The sequence below is a fragment of the Aquarana catesbeiana genome, linkage group LG05 (assembly GCF_042186555.1).
Source record: "Aquarana catesbeiana isolate 2022-GZ linkage group LG05, ASM4218655v1, whole genome shotgun sequence".
In the NCBI taxonomy this organism is placed as follows: domain Eukaryota; kingdom Metazoa; phylum Chordata; class Amphibia; order Anura; family Ranidae; genus Aquarana; species Aquarana catesbeiana.
Genome location: NC_133328.1, coordinates 137,673,008 through 137,700,554, shown reverse-complemented (window position 1 = coordinate 137,700,554; position 27,547 = coordinate 137,673,008).

The following is a 27,547-nucleotide window of genomic DNA, read 5'->3' as shown; positions in this document are numbered from 1 at the left end:
AGTCGGCATTCGACCCCATGTGACCAGACTCGCCTTTCACCATTGGTTCCCAGACAGAGGCTTGGAGCTCATACTGCCATGTGACAGGCTCTCCTCCAATTATCGGCCTCGGTATAGTGGATGAAGTCCATTGGGACGAAACGCATCGGACTTGGCTTTCTGCTTCCCACATTGCTTTTTTACTCTGTGATCACAGTTTTTATTCTTACCGATGTATGTTGGTTTTTATAATAAAAAAAAACCTTTTGACCTACACCATATGGAGGCATTTTTTCTTTCTATACCCCCGGATGAGAGTATTTTGGCACTCCAGTCTGACTTTCAACGCCTGAGTTCCAGCCTTGTGGTTTCCTACGTCTGAGTTCCAACTCTGCGGTTATCTGTACACCCCTTGGAGTCATGTTCGGAGGTCTTCGGTTCCTTTGGAGATCTGTTGATCTGCCGATCTTAGCATCCTCACTTGACTGATTCGTTGTCGCTGACACTCAAGTCCACCATTTCCGGTAAGAGTAGATATACTTCTCCCTTTGGTTGAAGAGGTACCATCTTTGATGCTCTACATGCCAGTGTACTCCATCCCTGAGAAACCACCACCGGTTCACCTCAGGACCGTTCCACTTATTGGACTTTTTTCACTTACACTTTCATTTATTTTTGATTGCTTTATTTAAGATTGATTTGTATTACCCAGTCATTATTTGTATATTGGTATACATGTTTATTGTTTTTAGCGCTACATTCTTCATCATCCACTATTTAGAATCTTTGTCACATTATTATGTAGCAGCTGTACACTTCTCACTTATTGGGTTAGCGCAGTAATTTCCTATTTACACTTTTGCTGACAGGGGGCTAATCAGAATCTGAAAGCCCCCTTAAAAATAAACCCATTCAAGAAAATGTAAATAATAACTAAAGACACTGGACATTTTGACAAGTCCTTTATTATAAAAAAAAATGTCCCATAATGTAAATGCAATTGCATTATCAAGCAATGCAGCTCCTCATCAATCACAAGGACCTGGTTAGCATTGTTTACCAAATACGGTCATGTCCATATTTGGTTAATGGCATCATCAGGTATACCCCTCCCTTTACAACAGCTGTTGGGAAGAAAGTTTTCATTTGCAGCAAGCAGTCATTGGGATCAGATCTTTTCAGCATTACAGTAGTTTTCTTTTGGAGGTTCAGCGGACAGCATTTATCCTGACTGACTAGTGTTTTCTTCACTGGAAAATGTGCAAATAATATATTTCCATTACGGGACTTTTTTTAAAGGACTTTTCAGAGTGTGTTTTTTTTTTTTTTATTTACCATTTCAATTTTTTTGTGAATGAGTAGACGCACTATGCTTGGGAGCAGTATCTTGGGCTTCCCCTCTTTAACCACTGGCAGACTGGGCACTTAAAGGGGCTTCCTAACCAGACCAATTTTCAGCTTTCAGCGCTCTCACAATTTGAATGGCAATTACTCAGTCATGCAACACTGTACCCATACAACATTTTCGCATTTTTTTACACACAAATAGAGCTTTCTTTTGGTGGTATTTAATCACCACTGAGTTTTTTATTTTTAGCACTATATATGAAAAAATACAAATTTTGCAAAAAAATACATTTTTCTTCGTTTTTGCAAATTAGTAATTTTTCTTCATAAATTTTGGCCAAGATGTATACTGCTACGTTTCTTTGTTAAAAATAACCAAAATCTGTGTATATTATGTAGTCTTTGTGAACGTTAGAGTCTACAAGCTATAGTGCCAATCACTGAAAATTGATCACACCTGATGTACTGATGGCCTATCTCATTTCTTGAGGCCCTGAAATATCAGGAAAGTACAAATACCCCCCAAATGACCCCTTTTTGGAAAGTAGACATTCCAATGTAATCAGTAAGAGGCATAGTGAGCTTTTTGAAATTGTAATTTGTTTCCCACAATTCTTTGCAAAATTAAGATTTTTCTTCTTTTTTTTGTCCACAAAATTGTTGTATTAACAGGTTATTTCTCACACACAGCATATGCATACTTGCAACTACACCCCAAAATACATTATGCTACTTCTCCTGAGTATGGCGATACCACATGTGTGAGACTTTTACACAGCCTGGCAACATAGAAAGGCCCAACATGTAGGGAGCACCATCGGGTGTTCTAGGAGCATAAATTATACATATAATTTATTGACTACCCCTTACACTTTTGAAGGCCCTGGAGCACCAGGAAATGGAAACGCCCACAAAATGACCCTATTTTGGAAAGTAAGTACAGTCTAGTATATATACAATATATACTCTTCATTCAGTGTAGCATATATATACAGTTCATTTGGCAGTGTACAGTATATAATGCACTTCAGGTGGCGTATTTATATATATATATACAGTGGGGCAAAAAGTATTTAGTCAGCCACCAATTGTGCAAGTTCTCCCACTTAAAAAGATGAGAGAGGCCTTTAATTGTCATTATAGGTATACCTCAACTATGAGAGACAAAATGTGGAAAGAAATCCAGACAATCACATTGTCTGATTTTTGAAAGAATTTCTTTGCAAATTATGGTGGAAAATAAGTATTTGGTCCCCTACAAACAAGCAAGATTTCTGGCTCTCACAGACCTGTATCTTATTCTTTAAGATGCTCCTCTGTCCTCCACTCATTACCTGTATTAATGGCACCTGTTTGAACGTGTTATCAGTATAAAAGACACCTGTCCACAACCTCAAACAGTCACACTCCAAACTCCACTATGGTGAAGACCAAAAAGCTGTCGAAGGACACCAGAAACAAAATTGTAGACCTGCAACAGGCTGGGAAGACTGAATCTGCAATAGGCAAGCAGCTTGGTGTGAAGAAATCAACTGTGGGAGCAATAATTAGAAAATGAAAGACATACAAGACCACTGATAATCTCCCTCGATCTGGGGCTCCACGCAAGATCTCACCCCGTGGGGTCAAAATGATCACAAGAACAGTGAGCAAAAATCCCAGAACCACCTGGGGGACCTAGTGAATGACCTGCAGAGAGATGGGACCAACGTAACAAAGGCTACCATCAGTAACACACTACACTGCCAGGGACTCAGATCCTGCAGGGCCAGACGTGTCCCCCTGCTTAAGCCAGTACATGTCCGGACCCGTCTGAGGTTTGCTAGAGAGCATTTGGATGATCCAGAAGAGGATTGGGAGAATGTCATATGGTCAGATGAAACCAAAGTAGAACTGTTTGGTAGAAACACAACTCGTCGTGTTTGGAGGAGAGAGAATGCTGAGTTGCAACCAAAGAACACCATACCTACTGTGAAGCATGGGGTGGCAACATGCTTTGGGGCTGTTTCTCTGCAAAGGGAACAGGACGACTGATCCGTGTACATTAAAGAATGAATGGGGCCATGTATCGTGAGATTTTGAGTGCAAACCTCCTCCCATCAGCAAGGGCATTGAAGATGAAACATGGCTGGGTCTTTCAGCATGACAATGATCCCAAACACACCGCCCGGGCAATGAAGGAGTGGCTTCGTAAGAAGCATTTCAAGGTCCTGGAGTAACCTAGCCAGTCTCCAGATCTCAATCCCCTAGAAAACCTTTGGAGGGAGTTGAAAGTCCATATTGCCCAGCGACATCCCCAAAACATCACTGCTCTAGAGGAGATCTGCATGGAGGAATGGGCCAACATACCAGCAACAGTGTGTGACAACCTTGTGAAGACTTACAGAAAACGTTTGACCTCTGTCATTGCCAACAAAGGATATATAAGAAAGTATTGAGATGAAGTTTTGATATTTACCAAATACTTATTTCCAATTATGCAAATAAATTCTTTTAAAAATCAGACAATGTGATTGTCTGGATTTGTTTCCACATTTTGTCTTTCATAGTTGAGGTATACCTATGATGACAATTACAGGCCTCTCTCATCTTTTTAAGTGGGAGAATTGCACAATTGGTGGCTGACTAAATACTTTTTTGCCCCAACTGTATCTATCTATCTATCTATCTATCTATCTATCTATCTATCTATCTATCTATCTATCTATCTATCTATCTATCTATCTATCTATCTATCTATCTATATATATGTATATATATATAGATAGATAGATATATGTCTATCTATCTATCATATATATATATATATATATATATATATATATATATATATATATATATATATAGATATATATATATATATATATATATATATATATATATATATATCTATCTATATATATACATATATAGATAGATATATATATATATATATATATACACAGTCTAGTATATATAAATATACTCTGCATGCAGTGTAACGTATATATACAGTGCATTCGATGGTGTACATTATATAATACACTTCAGATGGTGTATTGATATATATATGGTTGAAGAAATCATGTCAGTCCCAACTGCATTTTCAAGGGCATGGCAGCCCATTTTTATTCAAAAGAAACAGAAAGTTCAAAAATAAACATCAGATTCCCTCGCAGGGGTGTTCAGCATTACAGTCCTGCTTCAGAACAACCAGCATTCAGCCTTCCTGGCTTCCTGGCGCTCAGCCTTACACCTTAGGCCTTGGTCTGTCTTCCCGAGACCTGACGTTCAGCACCTCTGTGCTTGCAGCTTCGTGTGATACAGGGTTGCATCTCCACATATCCTCCCCCCCCTGTTTCGCACTGGAGGGAGAAATACAACACTCTTCTTCCTAAAGAGGCACTCCACCCACCAGTGAGTTTCCATGCGCACTTCTTCCTAACTTTTGGTAGCTTACATTTCTTCTCACCTCCCCTAGATCTACTTTGACATCTGTCTCAACTTTACTCAGCACTTTTTGGGTTTCAGGTTTGCTGATACCTGTGTGGTTACCCCTGGCAACCGCTTTCTCAAAATTACCCAGTTCAAAACCACCAGGAACTCTGGTCCCATTGCTTGCTAGGAGAGTGTCTGAGGAGGGACCACACACAGGGAAGCAGTTACTCTCTATGGGACCTTCCCACAGTTTCACATCGCTCCCTGTTGTCCAGCACTGCAACAGTGACTGTTCTTGCAACACATATTTGCCAACACATTTTTTCAATACATAACCAAAGCGCTCCAGAGTGCCTTTCATACACAACCTTGGTATGGAGTAATCCAGCACACTGTGAGACAACTTTCCACATTAACACCAAACATCGCATTAAATGATTCAAGAATTTGCGATTTCTGCACAGTGCAGCCTGCAATTTCCAGCTTCAATCAGCTGTACCCCATGGTACCAGGTCTCCAAAGGTAGGAGAGGATGGCAGTATATATACTGGCTGTACACTCCATGATGCTAACATTTCATTAAGCATGTCTGTCACAAAATACACATTTTCTCTTTTTTTCATTCTGGACACAATTTCCGCTGTGCGTTTTCTCTCACTCGGACCTTCAGTCATGAGAGGGTTAATCTCTGCAACAGCCAATGCACTGTGGTCTACAAGCTGTTTGGCAGACACCTCTCCTGGCATAGCAGCTATAGTATCCACTACACCATTACCCACAAAGTTCTTTCCACCATGCTAATATCCGTCTGCCCATACCATCCCAGTCTGTACTGGTTGAACTCCCATCAGCGGTAGTACACAGCACCTCTCCAACTATGCAAGGAGACACAGGACAGAGTGGCTCAGCAGCGGACACATTAAACAAATCACTTTGGTTAAAACTGCATTGTGACAACACATTTTCAACCACACCATGTTGCAGTACCCCATCCTCATCACCGTGAGCAGATGGTGTTTCATTCCAGACATCAAGCTTTGCATATCACACATTTCATTTTTGATTTTAACAATTGCCTCCCCACTGAACAGAACACTGCAGCAAGGCAAGTCCTTTTTAGCACAAACAGGGGATCTCACATTTGGGGTTACTTCGACTCCCGTGTGCACAGTCACATAGTCAGTCTTTTTCACCCAGTCTGCAGACTTGGAATCACAGGTGTTGCTATGGGCAACCGGTCTCCTCTTGAACTTCTAGTCAGCCCGTTGCTCTCTCCTGCTGTATTTCCCCATGCGGTTATAGGGTGAAATGAAAGACTCTCGAGCCTCCCAGCCCTCTTTGTGGGAATAATGAGCCACCTCTTCATAGGAGCCTCACCACTCAGATGACACTTCACTGGTTGTTATGGGAGACTGCATTCTCCCTGCAGAGCTTCTCCAGCAACTATAACGATCCTCTTGAGCCCACCAGCCAGGACTCCCATCAGGATCATTCCACCATTCACCACAGGCTCACGACCGACCTTGCCTTTGCTGCTACAGGCAACAACATGCATCTTTGCAGCAACAGATGCAGAATTCCTTCAAAATAAATTTTTGGCGTACTGTCTCCTTACAGCTGAGACACAGCACCCATCACTTTGCTTCACACAGCAACAGCAATACACAGTCTCTGACACTCACACTTTCAGGCATGCAAGGATCTGGACCAGCGCCATCTGTGTCCAACGCCAATTTCTCCACCAACTGTAACGATCTGGGGTGATTAAGCTCTAGTGGTGCATCCGAGTTGAAGAAATCGACTGCATTTTCAAGGGCATGGCAGCCCATTTTTTTCAAAAGAAATAGAAAGTTCAAAAATAAACATCAGATTCCCTCGCAGGGGTATTCAGCATTACAGCCCTGCTTCAGAACAACCAGTATTCAGCCTTCCTGGCTAAAACATAGCACTTCTGCTCGGCCTTACACCTTAGACCTTGGTCTGTCTTCCCCAGACCTGACGTTTAGCGCCTCTGTGCTTGCAGCTTTGTGCTGCACTGGCGCCCTCCTGACTCCTAGACCACAACTCCTGTCTGCCAGGCAGAGATGTCGCTAAGGATGAGCACTGACCTCTATTCCTGAGATGATTATGAAGCCAGCGACAGGTGAGCAACTAGTATTCCTGTCAAAATCAGGCATACACTACTCATATGCACCTGTGACACAGGGTCGCATCTCCACAATATATACTCTGCATTCAGTGTAACCTATATATACAGTGCATTCAGTGGAGTACATTATATAATACACTTCAGGCGGTGTATATATATATATATATATATATATATATATATATATATATATACAGTGGGGACGGAAAGTATTCAGACCCCCTTAAATTTTTCACTCTTTGTTATATTGCAGCCATTTGCTAAAATCATTTAAGTTAATTTTTTTCCTCATTAATGTACACACAGCACCCCATATTGACAGAAAAACACAGAATTGTTGACATTTTTGCAGATTTATTAAAAAAGAAAAACTGAAATATGACATGGTCCTAAGTATTCAGACCCTTTGCTGTGACACTCATATATTTAACTCAGGTGCTGTCCATTTCTTCTAATCATCCTTGAGATGGTTCTACACCTTCATTTGAGTTTGATTATACTGATTAGACTTGATTAGGAAAGTCACACACCTGTCTATATAAGACCTTACAGCTCACAGTGCATGTCAGAACAAATGAGAATCATGAGGAGGGATGAGCTTCGAGTTCGAGTCAAACTCATTTTCGACTCGAACATTGGCTGTTCGCAAGTTCGCCGAACAGCGAACAATTTGGGGTGTTCGCAGCAAATTCGAATGCCGCGGAACACCCTTTAAAAGTCTATGGGAGAAATCAAAAATGCTAATTTTAAAGGCTTATATGCAAGTTATTGTCATAAAAAGTGTTTGGGGACCTGGGTCCTGCCCCAGGGGACATGGATCAATGCAAAAAAAAGTTTTAAAAACGTCTGTTTTTTCAGGAGCAGTGATTTTAATAATGCTTAAAGTCAAACAATAAAAGTGTAATATCCCTTTAAATTTCGTAGCTGGGGGGTGTCTATAGTATGCCTGTAAAGGGGCGCATGTTTCCCGTGTTTAGAACAGTCTGACAGCAAAATGACATTTCAAAGGAAAAAACCCATTTAAAACCACTCGCGGCTATTGCATTGCCGGTCCGACAATACACATAGAAGTTCATTGATAAAAACGGCATGGGAATTCCCCACAGGGGAACCCCGAACCAAAACTAAAAAAAAAAATGAAGTGGGAGTCCCCCTAAATTCCATACCAGGCCCTTCAGGTCTGGTATGGATATTAAGGGGAACCCCGGCCAAAATTAAAAAAAAAAATGACGTGGGGGTCCCCCTAAATTCCATACCAGACCCTTCATGTCTAGTATGGATTTTAAGGGGAACCCCATGCCAAAAAGAAAAAAAAAACGGCGTGGGGTCCCCCCAAAAAATCCATACCAGACCCTTATCCGATCACGCAACCTGGCAGGCCGCAGGAAAAGAGGGGGGGACGAGAGTGCAGCCCCCCCTCCCGAACCGTACCAGGCCACATGCCCTCAACGTTGGGAGGGTGCTTTGGGGTAGCCCCCCAAAACACCTTGTCCCCATATTGATGAGGACAAGGGCCTCATCCCCACAACCCTGGCTGGTGGTTGTGGGGGTCTGCGGGCGGTGGGCTTATCGGAATCTGGAAGCCCCCTTTAACAAGGGGACCCCCAGATCCTGCCCCCCCCGTGTGAAATGGTAAGGGGGTACTTACCCCTACCATTTCACTAAAAAACTTTTAAAAATGTTAAAAATGACAAGAGACAGTTTTTGACAATTCCTTTATTTAAATGCTTCTTCTTTCTTCTATCTTCCTTCATCTTCTTCTTCTTCTGGTTCTTCTGGTTCTTCCTCCGGCGTTCTCGTCCAGTATCTCCTCCGCGGCGTCTTCTATCTTCTTCTCCTCGGGCCGCTCCGCACCCATGGCATTCTTCTTCATCTTCTTCTCTTCTTCTTTTCTTCTCTTCTTCTCTTCTTCTCTTCTTCATTTTCTTCTCCGAGCCGCTGGCATGGAGGGAGGCTCCCGCTGTGTGACCCCGCCCCCGTTATTTAAGAACTGTCAGACGAGGAGACGCTGTCACACAGCAGGAGCCTCCCTCCATGCCAGCATGGATGCGGAGTGGCCCGGAGAAGAAAATAGAAGATGCATGGATGGCTGTCTCTGACACCATACAGACGTGCTTGGAGGAAGTAAAGACAGGCAGACCTATGCGGGCTTACACTCAACCAGGGAACCTGCATACCTCTTTGGACTCTGGCCCACTTTAATCTGAGGTTTTATTTAAATATCTCCTTGTGGCTTAATATTGGGATCTATGATCTGATTCCACTCACCTCCATTTTTTAGCGGGATTGTACCCCCCACCCTCCATACTCCATCGAGCAGGCTGTTTTTAAGCCCTTGTAGTGGGAAAAGGGGAGGACTGTGTCTGTTCCTTTTTTATGGGGGATATCCTTTGTGAAGCAACCTCAGTCCACCCTGGCTCTTACTTCTGTGATCTACCTGGTCTCCTCTCTATCTCCTTGAACTTTGGTTCTGTGATCCAAGTGTGGCCGTGACGGACAGCAAATTCTTGATTCGCACTGGATGCTGGGAATGTCCTTGGGAATGCTTACATGAATTTTAAGGGATGAAACACCCACTCTGACCAATTGTCGTTACCCCTGAAGAAGAGGTCAACCCTTTTGCTTACCTCGAAACGTCGGGTTTCTATGATCATTGGTTTTCTATTTACCTGTATCATTGCAATTGGTCATTTCCTCATAGAATTATTTCTTCCCATTTACATGCATCCATTTTATTGTATATACGGTTAGGTCATGTGTAATGATTTTTGGATGTTAAACCAATAAACTATTATACTTTTATACAAAAACTAAAAATTTCTACTATTTTCTACTTTATTAGAGGTAACCCTGTGTAAAAAGTCCCGTTAGAGGAATTGCACTCCGATAGGGGGTGCTTGTGTTTGGCACCAAGAGTAACTGTGAGGGCTTACAGTGTTGTGGCAACACCAACACCTAAGGCCCCAATTTCTGCAGAGTATATAGAGCAGGCCCCTACTTTCAAACATCCAACTTACAAACGACTCCTACTTGCAAACGGAAGGAAACAACAGGAAGTGGGATGAAATCTACCCCTAGGAAGGGAAATTCTCTCCTGTTATGCCCTGTACACACGGTCGGATTTTCCGACAGAAAATGTGTGATAGGACCTTGTTGACCTCCATCACACTTTTTCCATCGGAATTTCCGACACACAAAGTTTGAGAGCTTGCTATAAAATTTTCCAACAACAAAATCCGTTGTCGGTAATTCCGATCGTGTGTACACAAATCCGATGCACAAAGTGCCACGCATGCTCAGAATAAATTAAGAGACGAAAGCTATTGGCTACTGCCCCGTTTATAGTCCCGACGTACGTGTTTTACGTCACCGCATTCAGAACGATCGGATTTTACGACAACTTTGTGTGACCGTGTGTATGCAAGACAAGTTTGAGCCAACATCCGTCAGAAAAAATCCATGGATTTTGTTGTTGGAATGTCCGATCAATGTCCGATCGTGTGTACAGGGCAATAAGAGTTAATATGGGAAAAACGTGTCTCCTCTTCACTGATGCTTTATCACCAATCCTTGTTTGACTAAAAAACCCAAATTTTCAAAAAAATTTGTCATTGGGACAGAAAGTGAGGTGAAATCTTCTGAAGAGGTGCACAGACAGCAAACAAATGTTATAGGGGTGATAACCCTTCCCTATGTTTTCCAAAAAGCTTAAAAATAGATTTTTTGGCTGGAGCTACACTTTAAAAATGTACCAGTTCAAAATTACAAACAGATTCTACTTAACAACAAACCTACAGTCCCTGTCTTGTTTGCACCACCTGTATACTGCTGTTCAGAGTATATAGGGCCTGGGGGCCCCACGCCTTTCCTTTTTTTAATTTGGGTGCGGGGTTCCCCTTAATATCCATACAAGACCCAAAGGGCCTGGTAATGGACTGGGGGGGTACCCATGCCGTTTGTCTCACTGATTTTCATCCATATTGCCGGGACATTACATTAAAGCCGCAATCAGTTTTAAATGACTTTTATTCCTTTAAAAATGTCATTTTGTGCAGGGACTGTTCTAAGCACGAGAAACACGCGCGATACGCACCAGGTACGATATTTAAAGAAATATTTCACTTTTTTTTCACTTTAAACATTGTTAAAATCACTGCTCCCGAAAAAACGGCTGTTTTTAAAACTTTTTTTTGCATTGTTACATGTCCCCTGAGGCAGAACCCGGGTCCCCAAACCATTTTTAGGACAATAACTTGCATAGTAGCCTTTAAAATTAGCACTTTTGATTTCGAACGTTCGAGTCCCATAGACTTTAATGGGGTTCTAACGTTTGCGTGAACTTTCTGTCCGTTCACAGGTTCTGGTGCGAACCGAACCGGGGGGGTGTTCGGCTCATCCCTATATACAACTAAAACCACTGTTTGTGCTGTACAAACCAAATAGATATGCAGTGTCAACAAGTGGTGTCAAGAGTGTATCAAGAACATATTGACACCAGTTTAAGACAGGGGTGTTTACATTGGTCAGCTTTTAATCATGTAAAACCTTTATCTCAAAATGAAATAAAACTGCTGTTGTACCCACTGTAGTTAAAATGCATTATTTGGAGTTCTACTTTGTAAGTCAAGTCAATCTAAATCTGCTAGTGCATCTTACACGACCCTTCCCTCAGGTTAACAGTGTGGCAGCCCATGGGTATCTACTTTGCCCCTTCATGCAGAGTGGAGAAACCCCAAGACAGTAAAGGTGTTACTGCCTTAATCATCAGCTGAAAATAAAGAGAAAAAAATATATGCAGCCACCACATTTAGGGATTTTCAGGATACAATTTTGTTCTGGGGTTTAACATAGCATACAGGAAGCCAGGGATAGGTGCTGGGAAGTAGATATGTATCACCATTGTTTGGGTTATGATCCCTTTAAGGGGGTGACAAGTAAAGCAATACTGAGTACTAGGATTAACTGACCTGTGAAAGAGGCCTGATATGGGCAGAAACAGCTAGTGTGTCAATGAGGTTGTGGGGAACGGGACACAGAGTGAAAATGCTATGATCTGCTTGTTTTGCCGAGGTGCTGCTGGGCTGTTATGATCTTTTTCTGGACCCCTGGGGTACTCAGGGATACTAACTGGTAATAGTACAGAAAAAAAATAGTTTTCAATTTTTTTATTATATATTATTATATTATATTATATATTATTATATTATATTATTGTATATATTATATTGCTCTGGTCAAAGTGTGTTAAAAAGAAAATCGTAAAAAATATATATATATATATATATACCGTATTTATCGGCGTATAACACGCACTTTTTTCCCCTTAAAATCAGGGGAAAGTCGCAGGTGCGTGTTATACGCCGATACCATGCGATCCCGAGCTGTCAAAACTTAAGAATCGCCGACCGCGATTTGAAAATGGTGCCGCCGGCGCCGAAATATACAGAGCCGGTCCTCGACTCTTTCTGGCAGCTCTCGTTCACTTTCGGCTCCACTCGTAGTCCCGAGCGGAGCTATCCGAACCTACTCGGCTAGGTTCGGATAGCTCCGCTCGGGACTACCAGGCTGCACTGGGGAAGGCTGCACTGACAAGGCTGCACTGACATGGCTGCACTGACATGGCTGCACTGACAAGGCTGCACTAGGGAAGGCTGCACTGACAAGGCTGCACTGACAAGGCTGCACTGACATGGCTGCACTGACATGGCTGCACTGACAAGGCTGCACTGACAAGGCTGCACTGACAAGGCTGCACTGGGGCAAGGCTGCACTGAGAAGGCTGCAATGATGGGCATTTAAATGTAAGTTTTTTTCCCTTCAACTTCCCTCCTAAAAGTTTTTTTCCTTAAAGTTCCCTCCTAAATTGGGGTGCGTGTTATACGCCGGTGCGTGTTATACGCCGATAAATACGGTATATATATATATATATATATATATATATATATATATATATATATTGTTTTTTTATATTGTTTTTTTATATATATATATATTTTTTTTTTAATTCATTTATTTATTTTACGATTTTCTTTTTAACATACTTTGACCATAGCAATATAATATATACAATAATATAATATAATAATATATAATATAATATAATAATATATAATTTAAAAATTTAAAACTATTTTTTTTCTGTACTGTTACCAGTTAGTATCCCTGATCACTGCCACACCAGTTATATGATGACACTGTACTGCACTGGTGATATGTATTTAAAAAAAAAGTTTTTTTTTTTTTAATTTCTTCGTCTTTCAAAAAATTATGAGAAAAAATTACAACTTCTAAAACCTTGCCATGCCTCTTACTATATACCTTGAACTGTCTACATTAAAAAGGGGTAATTTGGGGGATATCTGGATATTTTTGGGCCTCAAGAAATGAGATAATCTGTCAGAACATCAGGATTGATCAATTTTCAGACATATACCATAGTTTATGGACTGTATAACTTTCCTACAGACTAAATAATATACATTGATTTGGGTTATTTTCACCAAAAGAAATGTAGCAGAATATATTTTGGCAGAAATTTATGAAGAACAATTGTTTTTTTTTTTTTTCAGTCTTTTTTCGTTTATTTAGTGATTTAATACCACCAAAAGAAAGCTCTAGTTGTGTGAACAAAATAATAAAAAGTTAGTTTAGCTACAGTGTTGCATGACTGCGCAATTGTCATTCAAAGTGTGACAGCGCTAAATGGACACACAGCATTGGCTCAGCTCGGGTGCCCCCATAGCAAGCTACTTGATATATATATGGGGACAAGGTGTTTTGGGGGGCTACCCCAAAGCATCCTCCCATGTTGAGGGCATGTGGCCTGGTACAGTTCAGGGGGGCGCTCTCTCGTCCCCCCCTCTTTTCCTGTGGCCTGCCAGGTTGCGTGCTCAGATAAGGGTCTGGTATGGATTTTTGAGGGGACCCAATGCCTTTTATTTTATAATTTTGGCGTGAGGTTCCCCTTAAAATCCATACCAGACCTGAAGGGTCTGGTATAGATTTTGAGGGGGACCCCACGCAATTTTTTTCTTATTTTGGCCAGGGTTCCCCTTAATATCCATAGCAGACCTGAAGGGCCTGGTATGGAATTTAGGGGGACCCCCCACGTAATTTTTTTTTTTAAAGTTTTGGTTTGGGGTTCCCCAATGGTGAATTCCCATGCCGTTTTTATCAATGAACTTTTATGTGTATTGTCGGACCGGCAATTCCTTAATAGTCACGAGTAGTTTTAAATGACTTTTTTCCTTTGAAATGTCATTTTGCTGTCAGACTGTTCTAAACACGGGAAACATGCGCCCCTTTACAGGCATACTATAGACACCCCCCAGGTATGAAATTTAAAGGAATATTACACTTTTATTGTTTCACTTTAAGCATTATTAAAATCACTGCTCCCGAAAAAAATGACCTTTTTAAAACTTTTTTTTGCATTGATCCATGTCCCCTGGGGCAGGACCCAGGTCCCCAAACACTTTTTATGACAATAACTTGCATATAAGCCTTTAAAATTGGCACTTTTGATTATTCATGTTCGTGTCCCATAGATTTTAACGGTGTTCTCGTGTTCTAACAAATTTTTTGCCTGTTTGCAAGTTCTGGTGCGAATCGAACAGGGGGGTGTTCGGCTCATCCCTAATCTCTGGGAATCCTGGACCTTCTTGCGCTCCCTAAGATAAGTGCTCCTCAGGCCACCAATTTTGGCTTTTAAATAGGGGATGGTTGCCGTGGGGACCACCGGCTTCACCAACTCCAGCAGTTTCTCCAGCGCTGCCTGCCTCTTTTGTTTATGATAATAATGCGGGTGTTTCACCTGCCACACACAGGGCAGCCCCCTGTATTTGTCTATGAACAGGGGGAGGAAGTTGTGGTCATTGAAGCCATCCATTTTATCTGCAATACACAAGACAAACTCTAATGTCAGGCTAAAGTCTCCTAATCTTGTCCCAATATAGGCCTCAATCTATAAGCAGTATAGGCCCAAGTTTAAATGTTACCTTCGTTATCACGATCGGTGCTTCCGATACTCCTTTCTCCACTCATAGATTGTACATATGACGCACGCGTGTTATGCTTTATATACACTGCGCATGCATGAAACTCCGCCAGCCCCTGACGTTCTTTCTAGTCTATTCCCCGCCCCTTCTCGTTGGGTGCAGTGGGGAAGAGCACATGGCGGAGACACAACAGGTGCATGATAATTACAGCAACGAGGAGGAGGAAAGCCTGGAGCCAGAAATGTCACGATCCTGGAGGAGAAGATTTAACCCCTTCCCGCCGACCGTACGCAGATATGCGTACTCGGCTTTCCGGGGTTATACCGGGATGATGCCCGCAGCTGCAGGCATCATCCCAGTACCGTTGTTTTGAGCGGGCGATCGGCTACCCGTATATAACAACCGATGCGGCTAAAAGCCGCTCGGCTGTTATACCGGAGGAGCGGGAGGGGACACCCCCCTCCCGCCGCCTCCTGCCGCTCTTACCGGGCCTCCCGTGTGATCGGGAGGCCCGGTGTCCAATCGGCTGCCTCCGGCGGCTGTGGGTGGGCTGGAACGAAGCCGTGGGCAGCTTCGTTCCAGCCTTCTCAATGTAAACGCGGAAGCGACGTCATGACGTCACTTCCCGTTTACTCGGCTGCCAATGGCGTCGAATTTTAAAAAATACACAGTATTCAGAATTGCCGTTTTCGGCGATCTGAATACTTTGAAGTGCAAAGGAGGGATCGGGGGTCTTTTAGACCCCCGATCCCTCCATAAAGAGTACCTGTCACCACCTATTACTGTCACCAGGGATGTTTACATTCCTTGTGACAGCAATAAAAGTAAAAAAAAAAAAAACATTTTTTTTTAAAACACAATTTATAAGTCTAACAATAAATAAAATAAATAATAAAAAAAATTTTTAAAGCGCCCCCATCCCCGCAAGCTCGCGCAGCGAAGAAAACGCATACGGAAGTCGCGCCCGCATATGTAAACGGTGTTCAAATCACACATGTGAGGTATCACCACGATCGTCAGAGCGAGAGCAATAATTCTAGCCCTAGACCTCCTCTGTAACTCTAACCTGGTAACCGTAAAAAAAATTTAAAGCATCGCCTATGGAAATTCATAGCTACCATAGTTTGTCGCCATTCCACGAGTGCGTGTAATTATAAAGCGTGACATGTTTGGTATCTATTTACTCGGCGTAACATCATCTTTCACATTATACAAAAAAATTGGGGTAACTTTACCGTGTGATATAAAATATTGCAACAATCTCCATTTTATTCTCTAGATTCTCTGCTAAAAAAATATATATAATGTTTGGGGGTTCTAAGTAATTTTCTAGCAAAAAATATGGATTTTATCTTGTAAACCCAAAATTTCAAAAATAGGCTTAGTCATGAAAGGGTTAAGGCCTCAAATATGTCCTTTGTTGAGATGGTGGAGATGGTGGAGATGGTCGAGATACTGAAAAGGGCCGGCTATGACGGGAAGTATGGACCTTACCCCAACCCCAGTGTCAGAAAGGCCAAGTTTATGGTGAAAGTTGTGAAGAGTCTTCACCGGAATTTTGGGGTACGGCGATCCAAGGATCAACTGAGGAAGCGGTGGTCGGACCTCAAATTAAGGGAGCATGATCAGTATAGAAGGATCAGGAGAGTGCTGCAAAAAAGTAAGTAGTTGTCCTGTGTTCCTATTCTTTATTTTTTTTTACGTGCATGCTGCTCCATGTGCTTTTCTTTACTGTTGTACAGTTTAAAATGGCAACTTTCATGTGTTCATGGACACATTATTCGTTCATAGGAAACATTGTTCGTTCGGCCAATAAAACACCATGTTTTGTCCAGATGCAGTTTAATACATTTTTTTATGGCCTACTTCTCTTAAAATAAGTTTGTTGTCTAGATGGGTTTGTAATTAGAATGAAGTGCAAACTAGATTCTGTGTTAAGAGAGGACACTCAGCAACCGTTTACACATCTGGACGCTGGAGCACTAGTGTGGGACACAAGAACACCCTTTTTATTAGGGGGCCCCACACAGGTGCTCCAGTGTATACTATAGGGGTGTCTGCATCTGTGAAGCTTGCACAAAACAGGTAAGTATTGACAAGCTTGACAAAGGAAAAAAAATATTTCTTCATCTTACAACTCTGCCAAAAGAATCAATTGTACCCCACTTCCAAGCAATGTTTCACATTCCTATTTCTGCCATCAAATATCTGTGTGCTAAGTATACCTATTTTTTTTCACATAGGAGAGAAAAGACTCAGAGGACACCACTCATCAGAGGAGACAACGGACCCCCCACCTCATGAAGAAGGGGAAATCCCCCAAACCCGACCAGAGGAGGAGGAGGGAGATGTTGTGGAAATAGTCACCACAACAGGTTAGTGTCTGCGACCACAGCTTCAGGTAAGAGATGGATGCCTGCATATTTACAATACATGGTGTGTTTTGTTTTTTAAATTTTAGGTGATTGTGATGTTGTGGAAGAGGAATGTCACTTCACCAGTGAAAGTGCCCAGATCCTCATTGGGGAGATAATGGGGTGTAATAGGGATTTGGAAAACATCAAGCAAAACATCACTGATGTTCAAAATAAAATGAAGAACATCATTGATGTTTTAGGGATAATTTAAAAACCCCTAGAAATCCCTAACTTATTTCTGCCATATTATTGTTTTTTTTCTGACAATGTTTTGACATATTATAGAAAAGCCAAATTTTGAAGATGAACACAGTGGGGGTCATTTACTATAGCGCCAAAAAATTATCCTGCAGTACCAAAAAATAACTCTCAAAAAAGGCCAGAAAGACTTCAACTCTCAGAAAGTCAGTGCTAATACAAATGGAAAGCAGCGCTATTGTGGCAATAATGCCTGTCAGATCACATATGCTGGAATAGTGGAAGTCAATGGGGCTCGAACCTGCAAAATCCAAAGTTCTCACTGAGGTCTTATATGCAAGTTCTTTGCCATAAAAAGTGTTTGGAGACCTGGGTCCTGCCCCAGGGGACATGGATCAATGCAAACATTTTTTTTAAAAATGGTCGTTTTTTCGGGAGCAGTGATTTTAATAATGCTTAGAGTGAAACAATAAAAATGTAATATTCCTTTAAATTTCGTACCTGGGGGGGTGTCTATAGTATGCCTGTAAAGGGGCGCATGTTTCCCGTGTTTAGAACAGTCTGACAGCAAAATGACATTTCAAAGGAAAAAAAAGTCATTTAAAACTACTCGCAGCTATTAATGAATTCCCGGTCCGACAATACACATAAAAGTTAATTGATAAAAACGGCATGGGAATTCCCCACAGGGGAACCCCCGAACCAAAAATTTAAAAAAAAAATGGCGTAGGGGTCCCCCTAAATTCCATACCAGGCCCTTCAGGTCTGGTATGGATATTAAGGGGAACCCCGGCCAAAATTAAAAAAAAAATGGCATGGGGTCCCCCTCAAAATCTATACCAGACCCTTCAGGTCTGGTATGGATTTTAAGGAAAACCCCGTGCAAAAATTTTAAAAAAATGGCGTGGGCACACAACCTGGCAGGCCGCAGAAAAAGATGGGGGGATGAGAGAGCGCCCCCCCTTCCTGAACCATACCAGGCCACATGTCCTCAACATTGGGAGGGTGCTTTGGGGTAGCCTCCCAAAACACCTTGTCCCCATGTTGATAGGGACAAGGGCCTCATCCCCACAACCCTTGCCCGGTGGTTGTGGGGGTCTGTGGGTGGGGGCTTATCAGAATCTGGAAGCCCCCTTTAACAAGGGGACCCCCAGATCCTGGCCCTCCCCCTGTGTGAAATGATAAGGGGGTACCCCTACCATTTCACAAAAAAGTGTCAAAAATGTTAAAAATGACAAGAGACAGTTTTTGACAATTCCTTTATTTAAATGCATCTTCCATCTTCCATCTTTTTGGGGGGGACCCCACGCCATTTTTAAAAAAAAATGTGTCCAGGGTTCCCCTTAATATCCATACCAGACCTGAAGGGCCTGGTAATGGACTGTGGGGGAATCCCGGGCCATTTTTATCAATGAACTTTTATGTGTATTGTCGTGTCCAACAATTCATTAATAGCCAGTGTCTTGCTGAGAAAGTTCCCCCGGCGGATAAGGACCCCCCTGTACTGCGCATGCACTGCGCTTGCACAGTATGAATGACTACGGAGCCACTTAAAGTCTACGAAGTTGAACAGCTGATCGTCAGCTCTACACAGCGCCTGCAAACTACATTCTGCCTTGAGTCCAGGTTCAAGCCCCACCATCCAAGTGGACATAGAGTTAGACTAAAAATATGCCGAACGAAGCGAGGCTGTGCCCGAAGCGTGGCGAGCAAAGCAAGTCCATGAGGGGCCCTGTTACAGGCGCCCTGTACAGCTGACTCACAGGTGTTCAGCTTCACCTATTTTCGGCGGCTCGTACCGCACAAGCGCTGCACCTGTGCAGTACAGGGGAGTCCTTATCCGCTGAGGGGAACTTTCTCGGCAGAACTAGTGCTAGCACTTTTAAATGACTTTTATCTTCCTTTAGAAATGTAATTTTGCTGTCAGACTGTTCTAAACAAGGGAAAAATGCGCCACTTTACAGGCATACTATAGACACCCCCCCAGGTACAAAATTTAAAGGAATATTACACTTTTATTGTTTCACTTTAAGCATTATTAAAATCACTGCTCCCGAAAAAACAGCCATTTTTAAAACTTTTTTGCCATTGATGCATGTCCCCTGGGGCAGGACCCGGGTCCCCAAACACTTTTTATGACAATAACTTGCATATTAACCTTTAAAATTATCACTTTTGATTATTCATGTTCGTGTCCCATATACTTTAACGGTGTTCGCACAAATTTTTTGTCTGTTCGCATGTTCTGCTGCGAACTGAACAGGGGGGATGTTCGGCCCATCCCTAGTTATCATTGAGAATCATGGTGTACAACTTGTCAAGCAACTCAGAGGTCTAAAGTCGCCCAACTGTGAAACAAGGCATATATATTTTAATAGAAAGAAGCTCTCATTTATACTTGCATTTACATCAGCAGAACATATGCAGGAAGTGGTGTGTGCACATGGGCCAGAAGCAAATGTGTGGGGATGCCAAACAAATCAATGAACCCCACCCACACCAAATCTAACTACCACATCCCCGCACTGATTAAGCACAAGTACATATCATACCTTTATCCGGAAAATGAACAGCACCTCCTCTTTGCTAAAGAGGGACCTCGCCATGTCCACCTAGATCAGGGGTCTTCAAACTGCGGCCCTCCAGGTGTTCAGGAACTACAATTCCCATCATGCCTAGTCATGTCTGTGAATGTCAGAGTTTCACAATGCCTCATGGGATGTGTAGTTCTGTAACAGCTGGAGGGCCATAGTTTGAGGATCCCTGACCTAGATGGAGATCCTGACCAGCACAGGAACTTCCGGGTGATTACAATGACTTATTTCTGGGTCAGAATGTGAAACCACACTCTTTTGATCGCTGCTGCGAATATTTGATCGCAACCACAATTAGAATTTTATTATTTTTCCTTATTTGCATATTTGATATTTAAAGGCATTCAATAAGAAATGGTGTCCCTGGGTTAGCAGCAGGTGAATGACAAAAACAAAAGGCCCAGTTTGAGCCCTGGTTCACACTGACAAAGGGAGGAAATCGTTCAGCTGAAATTACACACTTTCATTCCCGCATGTCAGTCCCGACTGCAGGGGTCATTTCAGAGACATCTGTGCAGGTTTCTGCACTGATATCAATACAATTTGCACCCCAAAGTCGCACCAATTAAAACAGTGCAACTGTCACCACTTTGACATGTCAGATCGCATCAATGTGAACTAAAGCTGACACATACAACACTGCCTATCCACCAGCTGAATTCATCACCTGCAATTCTCCACAGCTTATATATAAAGATTCCACCTTTATCATTAACTTGCAGGTGGGCAGAAGCCTAGGTTTACATTGGAGTGATTTTTGTTCCAATCAATGCAACTTTATTTTGTGTTGCCGCACCCATTTGCTAAAGTAGTTCCTGCACTACTTTTGCTGATTTCAGGTGCGACTTCAATAGACATTTGTGTATGAAGCCACACGGATGTCTATCAAGTCGCACCTGATATCACGGTGGCCTTGTTACTTTAAAATCGTGCTACTTCAAGTGAAGTAACGCGATTTCAAAGTAGCATCAATGTGAACCTGGGACAAAGAGATTCGTTTTTTGGTGCACAAATACATATTGAAATAAAATAAGAGATATTGCACTTTCCCAAAACCACCACCCACAAAAACTAAAGAGAAAGAAAAGTAGAAGAAAAAGAAACACAACACAACAAAGCTCAATAATGTACTTTTATTTTACCAGCAGAAAAAAAAATTACATTAATTTACTAGCTTCAAAAAAATTTGGACAGGATATATGGTGCTACATTTAGCAATGGGATTTTAAGGGCCCTGCTCATAGGAGCTTACAATCTAAAATGTGACAAAACCTTAGAGTGGACACAGCTTTAATTTCAGTGTATAACAGGCAACACATCACATTTTTATCTGCAAGATTATAGAAACATACTTAACAGTCATTCTTACAAAGCATTCCAACATAATATTACAAAAGACTTATTCAAAACACCCACCACCAGCCCACAATCCACACATACATACATTGGTGACCATGTTCTGCTGGAAGCTGCATTTTGGTGTATACGATTAAACAACGAGATCAAAAAGAGTAGGTCAGCAGATGCTTCCAAACGATGTTTGCATGATCAGACAGGAACAATACATGCACAACATTGACAGCATGGCCACATAAACCCACTTTTGATTGAAAAAATGCACAAGAATTTCATCAAATCTCCCTAGTTTGTCAATATGCACAATATCATTCCTTCTCCCCAACAATTTTTTTTTTTTTGTCAATTCAGTAAATGGACAACAACACACATATACTGTCAGTAATTAGTGACTGTGTCCTTCACATCATATGACAAAACAAATTAATAATACAGAGCACATTTTAATAATCATACAAATATATCAAAAGACATTCCACTTACCCCTCTTCCAATATCTCCCAGCTTCTTCCTCCCCCATCCCTTTCACATCAAAAGATAAACAATATACATTCTAGCCAAAAATATCCTCACCGCATCATCTACAGAAATTAACCTCTTCCTTCCTACCCATATATTCGTAACATCCCACATTACTTCCTTATAGACAACAGAAAAGCACCACGCCTTCCTGGCTGCATTTTTCTCCAATCTCCACAAGCCCAGAACCACCATTTCCTCCCTTACAAAAACCACCCCCACCACCTCCCTCAGGAAGCTCTTCAACTTTGCCAGCACTTCTTTAGCGAAGACACAGTTCCAAAACAAGTGGAACACATCCTCCACTCCCCCACAGCCCTCCCTTGGACACAACTCTGATCTTACCAAATCCCTACTTTTCAGAAAACTCATGGTCATCAGACACCCCATAAAGGTCATCCAGGATATGTCCCATTGGCAGTTAGTCACTCCTCTTGTGCTCATACTCTTCCAGATTTGCACACTTTCCTTCTCTCTTAAGTACTGTATCCCATTAGGAAAAATCTCCCCAGCAATCCAAGCTTTAAGTTTCTTTTTATCACCAACCTCCCTCCCCAGACCCCCCAACCTCCATCCTTCCCAGATCTTGGTTAGGACCAAAAAATACTGAGGAATGACCCATGCCTGTGGCTTTTCCAGGGCCCGCCTGTAGAGTCCCCATTTTGTAAACAATCTTCCTCCAAGGTACTGCATCATCTCCTTCCCGATTCCGTTACCTCTTAGGGTCCTTATCAACATCACCCAGTAATGCAGCTTCCAAAAGTCCCCGATCTTTGGAAGTCCGAAGCCACCTTTGGCCCTTGGTTTAGTAATCTTCTCCCTTGCACACTTCTCCATCCTCCCTCCCCAAAAGAACAAGAACAGTAGCCTCATCATCTTCCTCACCCAATCATCAGGAGGCGGGAATATAACAGAGACATACAACATAATTGGAAGGATCACTGACTTGATGATCAGAACTTTCCCGGTGCAGGACAATTCACGCATCCGCCACATAGACAACTTTTCCTCCACTCGCTCAGTCACCTTCTGAAAACTGCGACTTTCCCTCAACTCCCTGTCAAAACACACACCCAGCACCTGCATCCTCTCCACCTTCTGACTGCGTCCCTCATTCACCTCCACCTCACGGCCCACACTACACACCTGACACTTACTCCAATTCACACTCATCCCAGACACACTGCAGAACAGACTCACCTGCAATCTTTCACGCCGCACATCAGCCATTCCACCAGCCACCAACACAACATCATCCATGTACCCCAACACTTTCACACTCCTTCCACCACTGCCAGGCACAAACACACCCTTGAATGCCTTGTCGTCCTTCACTGCACACAGTAATGGCTCCATCACGCAGATGAACATCAAAGGCGATAGGGGGCACCCCTGCCTAACACTAGACATCACAGGGATACTCCCCCCTAGGGTACCGTTGACCAAAACCTGACTTGAGACACCTTTGTATAGTCCTCTGATAACCTTCATCAGCTGGTCCGGAAACCCTAGGACCTCCAGAATCTGAAACAGAAACTGATGGGAGACTTTGTCGTACGCCTTTTCAAGGTCAATAGACTCTAGAAGGCATGGCAAGTTGTTAGATTGCGCATAGTATACGACATCCCTCAGTAGCGATAGATTGTCGGAAATTCGTCGACCAGGAACCGCACACACCTGCTGCTCCCCAATCACTTTGCCAATCACAAGCTTGACTCAATCAGCAATCAATCTTGCCACAATCTTGTAGTCAATGTTCAACAGTGTAATTGGCCACCAATTCCAAATGTCTCTCGTCGCCCTTTTTATAGATGAGGGTAATCACCCCCTCCCTTAAGGACTTTGGCATCTCCCCCACTTCAAACAGCAGCCTCACCAACTCACACACCTCATTCTTCATCACCTCCCACACTTTACAATAGAACTCAACAGTCAACCCATCCTTCCCAGGTGTCTTATTCCAGTTCATCCCATCTATCACTTGCCTCACTTCCTCCTCAGACACAACCACACACATACCAAACCTATCCTCCTCAGACAATCTTGCATCCACTTTCTCGCAATACTCTCGCATCTCCTCAGCACTTACTCCACGTCCGCCTGCAAACAAATCCGTATAAAACTCACTCACCGCCTCCATCCCCTTCTCACCATTCACTTCCTGTCCCTGCACCATCACCGATTTCATCACATTGCGTCCCCTCAAGAGTTTCTTGAAGAAGAACCGTGAACATGTCTCCCCTTCCTCCATGTCCTTCACTTTAGCTTGGAAGATTAGCTTCTTCCCTCTCATGACCCAAGCTTTCTTTATCTCCTCCCAAAGCTTTCCAATCTCCTCTTCTAACTCCCAGCCTCCCTGCCTTAATTTAAGCAGGAGTCTCAACCTATGCTGGAGAGCCCTCCCTTCTTGTTTCTCTTTCCTTGCCTTCTTTACACCTGCTTGAAGAAAGAAGAGCTTGATTCCCTCCTTCAGCCAGTCCCACCACTCAAAAAAGGATTCAAAATCCCCCTTCCTTCCCAACCACACTTTATATTGCAGAGCAAACTTATCAAAAATCCCTTGGTCTTCCAACAACAGATTATTTAATTTCCAGATTCCTCTCCCAGTCTTGACATCTTGATCAAAAATAAACTTTCCCACCAAAACCTGGTGGTCGGAGAAAGACACCTCCCATTGCTTCCACTCTGCGACCTTCAGTGCCCTGGAACCTAAAATAAAGTCAATTCGGGATTTCACACTTCCCTTATCTGAAAAAAAAGGTTGCTGGGGCTTTACCATTTCCATGGTAGCAAACCGCTCCATCCCATCCTGCAAACAAAAATCCTGCAAAATTGCATTAAAAGCTGTGCTGGTGACATCGGTCTGGCTTTCACCTTGGCCTACTCTATCTTCTGCAGTCCTAATAAGATTGAAGTCTCCAGCAACAATGGTCTTTCCTCTCCCCACAAGGTGGAGCCTCAAAATTTCCAACAAATCCATCCTGTCATTTTTTCGCACTGGTGCATAAACACATACCAACTTAAAGGATTCTTCCAGGTAGGTAAACATTACACTCAGAACTCTTCCTATCACCACTTCCTCCCATGATTCAACTTTAATTTCTGGGTTTTTAAAGAGCACCCCCACCCCTTCACTTCTATTTTCCGCAGCACAAGACCAAATCACTGGTCCTGCAGACCAGTCCCCATGGCCTGGAGCATACCACAAACCACACTCTTGCAAACACAAGACATCACACTCAATCTTAGCCAACTCAGACAAAACAGCTGCACGACGATAGACAGATCCAATCGAATGCACATTCACACTACTTATAGACAAAGCCATGAGAAGGATCAAAAAAATCCCGCAGAACACACTAAACCCCTCCATCAGGAAGCTGTTTTCCACTTCTGTTCCCTGTACCTTTTACAAGAGGATGAACTGATTCACTCTCCAAATATTGCATGGCAGGAGAACCTACCAAGCCCAATGGTGATGTTGCTCCACTTGAATAATCTGACACTTGTGAATCCATACTTAAACTTGGCAGTACACACCCACCACCACCTGGTGGGAACCCAGAGACAAGTCCCATTGAGGCTTCTTTCTCCGTGCCTCACTCTCCTGCTCTACCTCAGGCCCTGGTCTTTGAGTAGCCATTAAAAGGTCTTTTGATCCTGACCCCTCCTTCCTCCTCTCCTCCAGCACCTCCATATCCTCAGCCCACTCACCAAGCTCCTCATCTACATATTGGCTCTCCTGTTCTGCCTCCACCTGTTTTATCAAAGCGATCAGTTCTTCACACACTCCACTCACCTCCCTCCCCCTCCATGCCTTCATCCGCCACAGCTTCTTCCGCCTCACCAACCTGCATCTCATTATCCCCCTCTGTCAGATTAATATTCACTCCACTTTTACCCATACTCCCTTGCAGTTCCTGTCCGACACCCTCCTTGGAGCTACTACTGGGGTTTTCAGCATCTGGGGGGGTCGGCGCCTTTCCACCTTCCGTGCCGGCCACCTGCTCACCCCCGTCATCCGCCCGCTCAGTCTCCTGCTCCTCCGGTTCTCGGCTCACATTCTGCCCTGTAAACCGCCATCTCTGCACAGCCTCCGCATACGAGAACATCTTCCTCCCCACTATTTTCGGACAGTTTCTGACCATATGCTCCCCTGAACCACACAGATCACATTTCTTTTCCTTGCACTCCACTGCATTGTGTCCCGGCTTCAAGTACACTCTACAGCAAAGCTTAGAAGTGCAGTCCTCACGAATATTGTCGCGGACACGCTGCAAGGACCTTTTTCTGTCCACATTCACCCTGTTATTTGGTATTTCTATATTAATCTTTTATTTTTTTGGACTTGCCCAAAGACTATTCTTAGTTGTTTATTCTGAACAATACATGATTCTTGAAAGAGCTGATCACATTAACCTGCAGAGACGAGCTGTCTGGTCACCAGGTCTGCCTTAAGTGTTGTGTTAATTAACATGTTAATTATATTGTCTTTTAAGTTTTTGCTAGAGTGGAGGGGGGAGTGTCCATGAGTCAGCCCTACCTCGTTATCTAACCCCTTGTGTTAAATGTGTATAAAAAGGCTGTATTCTGCCCAATAAAGCAGTCAAGATTCTACAAGCTATTATCGACTAGACTTGTATTTATTGCAGCTATAATATTATATCTCTCTGATGGTCATACTGGAGGAAGCGGTGTTATTGACGGAGGCACTCATTGGAGTGTGGGATAGGATCCGTCACAAATATGTCCATACTGAAAGTACCCCCTGCAGTAACGGGGTTGCCTAGAATAGAAAACAGTACACCGCTCCCCAGCAATGGTAAATGCCGGGGGAGGGTGACACACTCCACAAAAACCTGATGCGTCCCTCTTCATGCGTACTTTAAAACGCAGTTTACCTCTATACATGCCATACTGGTTATAAAGCTTCTCTCCTCGATCAGCCCCCACACAATACCGCAACAAAAATTGTCTCACCAATTCCGGCTCCAAAAAAGCATTATAGCAATGTACAGTCATGGTCTTCAATCCAGGATCAAACAATAAACTGACGTCCATCTTCTTAGTTAGCAAATTTCCACCCAGATCCGCCTTCACCCAATTCTCATATGCAGCTTGGCAGGTATCCTCAGTATGAAAAGAAACATCGTATTGACCACTGACCACAAAATCTTGGAGAGCAAATATATCACTGACCTGTAAATTCAGCAACTTCTGTAAAACATCCACAGCGATCGTCTTCAGACCCACTTCACCACGATATTCAGGCTTTACCTGGATTCTCATAGAATTTTGCAAACGCATCAGACCTCGCGACATGGCGACGTCCTTTTTTGGTTCTGCCTTTCTTTGGCCTCTCGTTTATCCGGGGGTCCCCCCCGAACTCAAAACCTAGGCAAATATGACACCTGATCTTAAGTTAGGAAGCCAAGCAGCACTCCGTAAGGAAGATTTTAGCCCTCTTCGCCACAAATCACAGGTAAAAAACCTGACCTTCTCAGGCCAAATGAACCCCCCTACTGCAGGCCTTTATATAAGAGAGGTTGTATTGTTAGCACACTGACACACCCA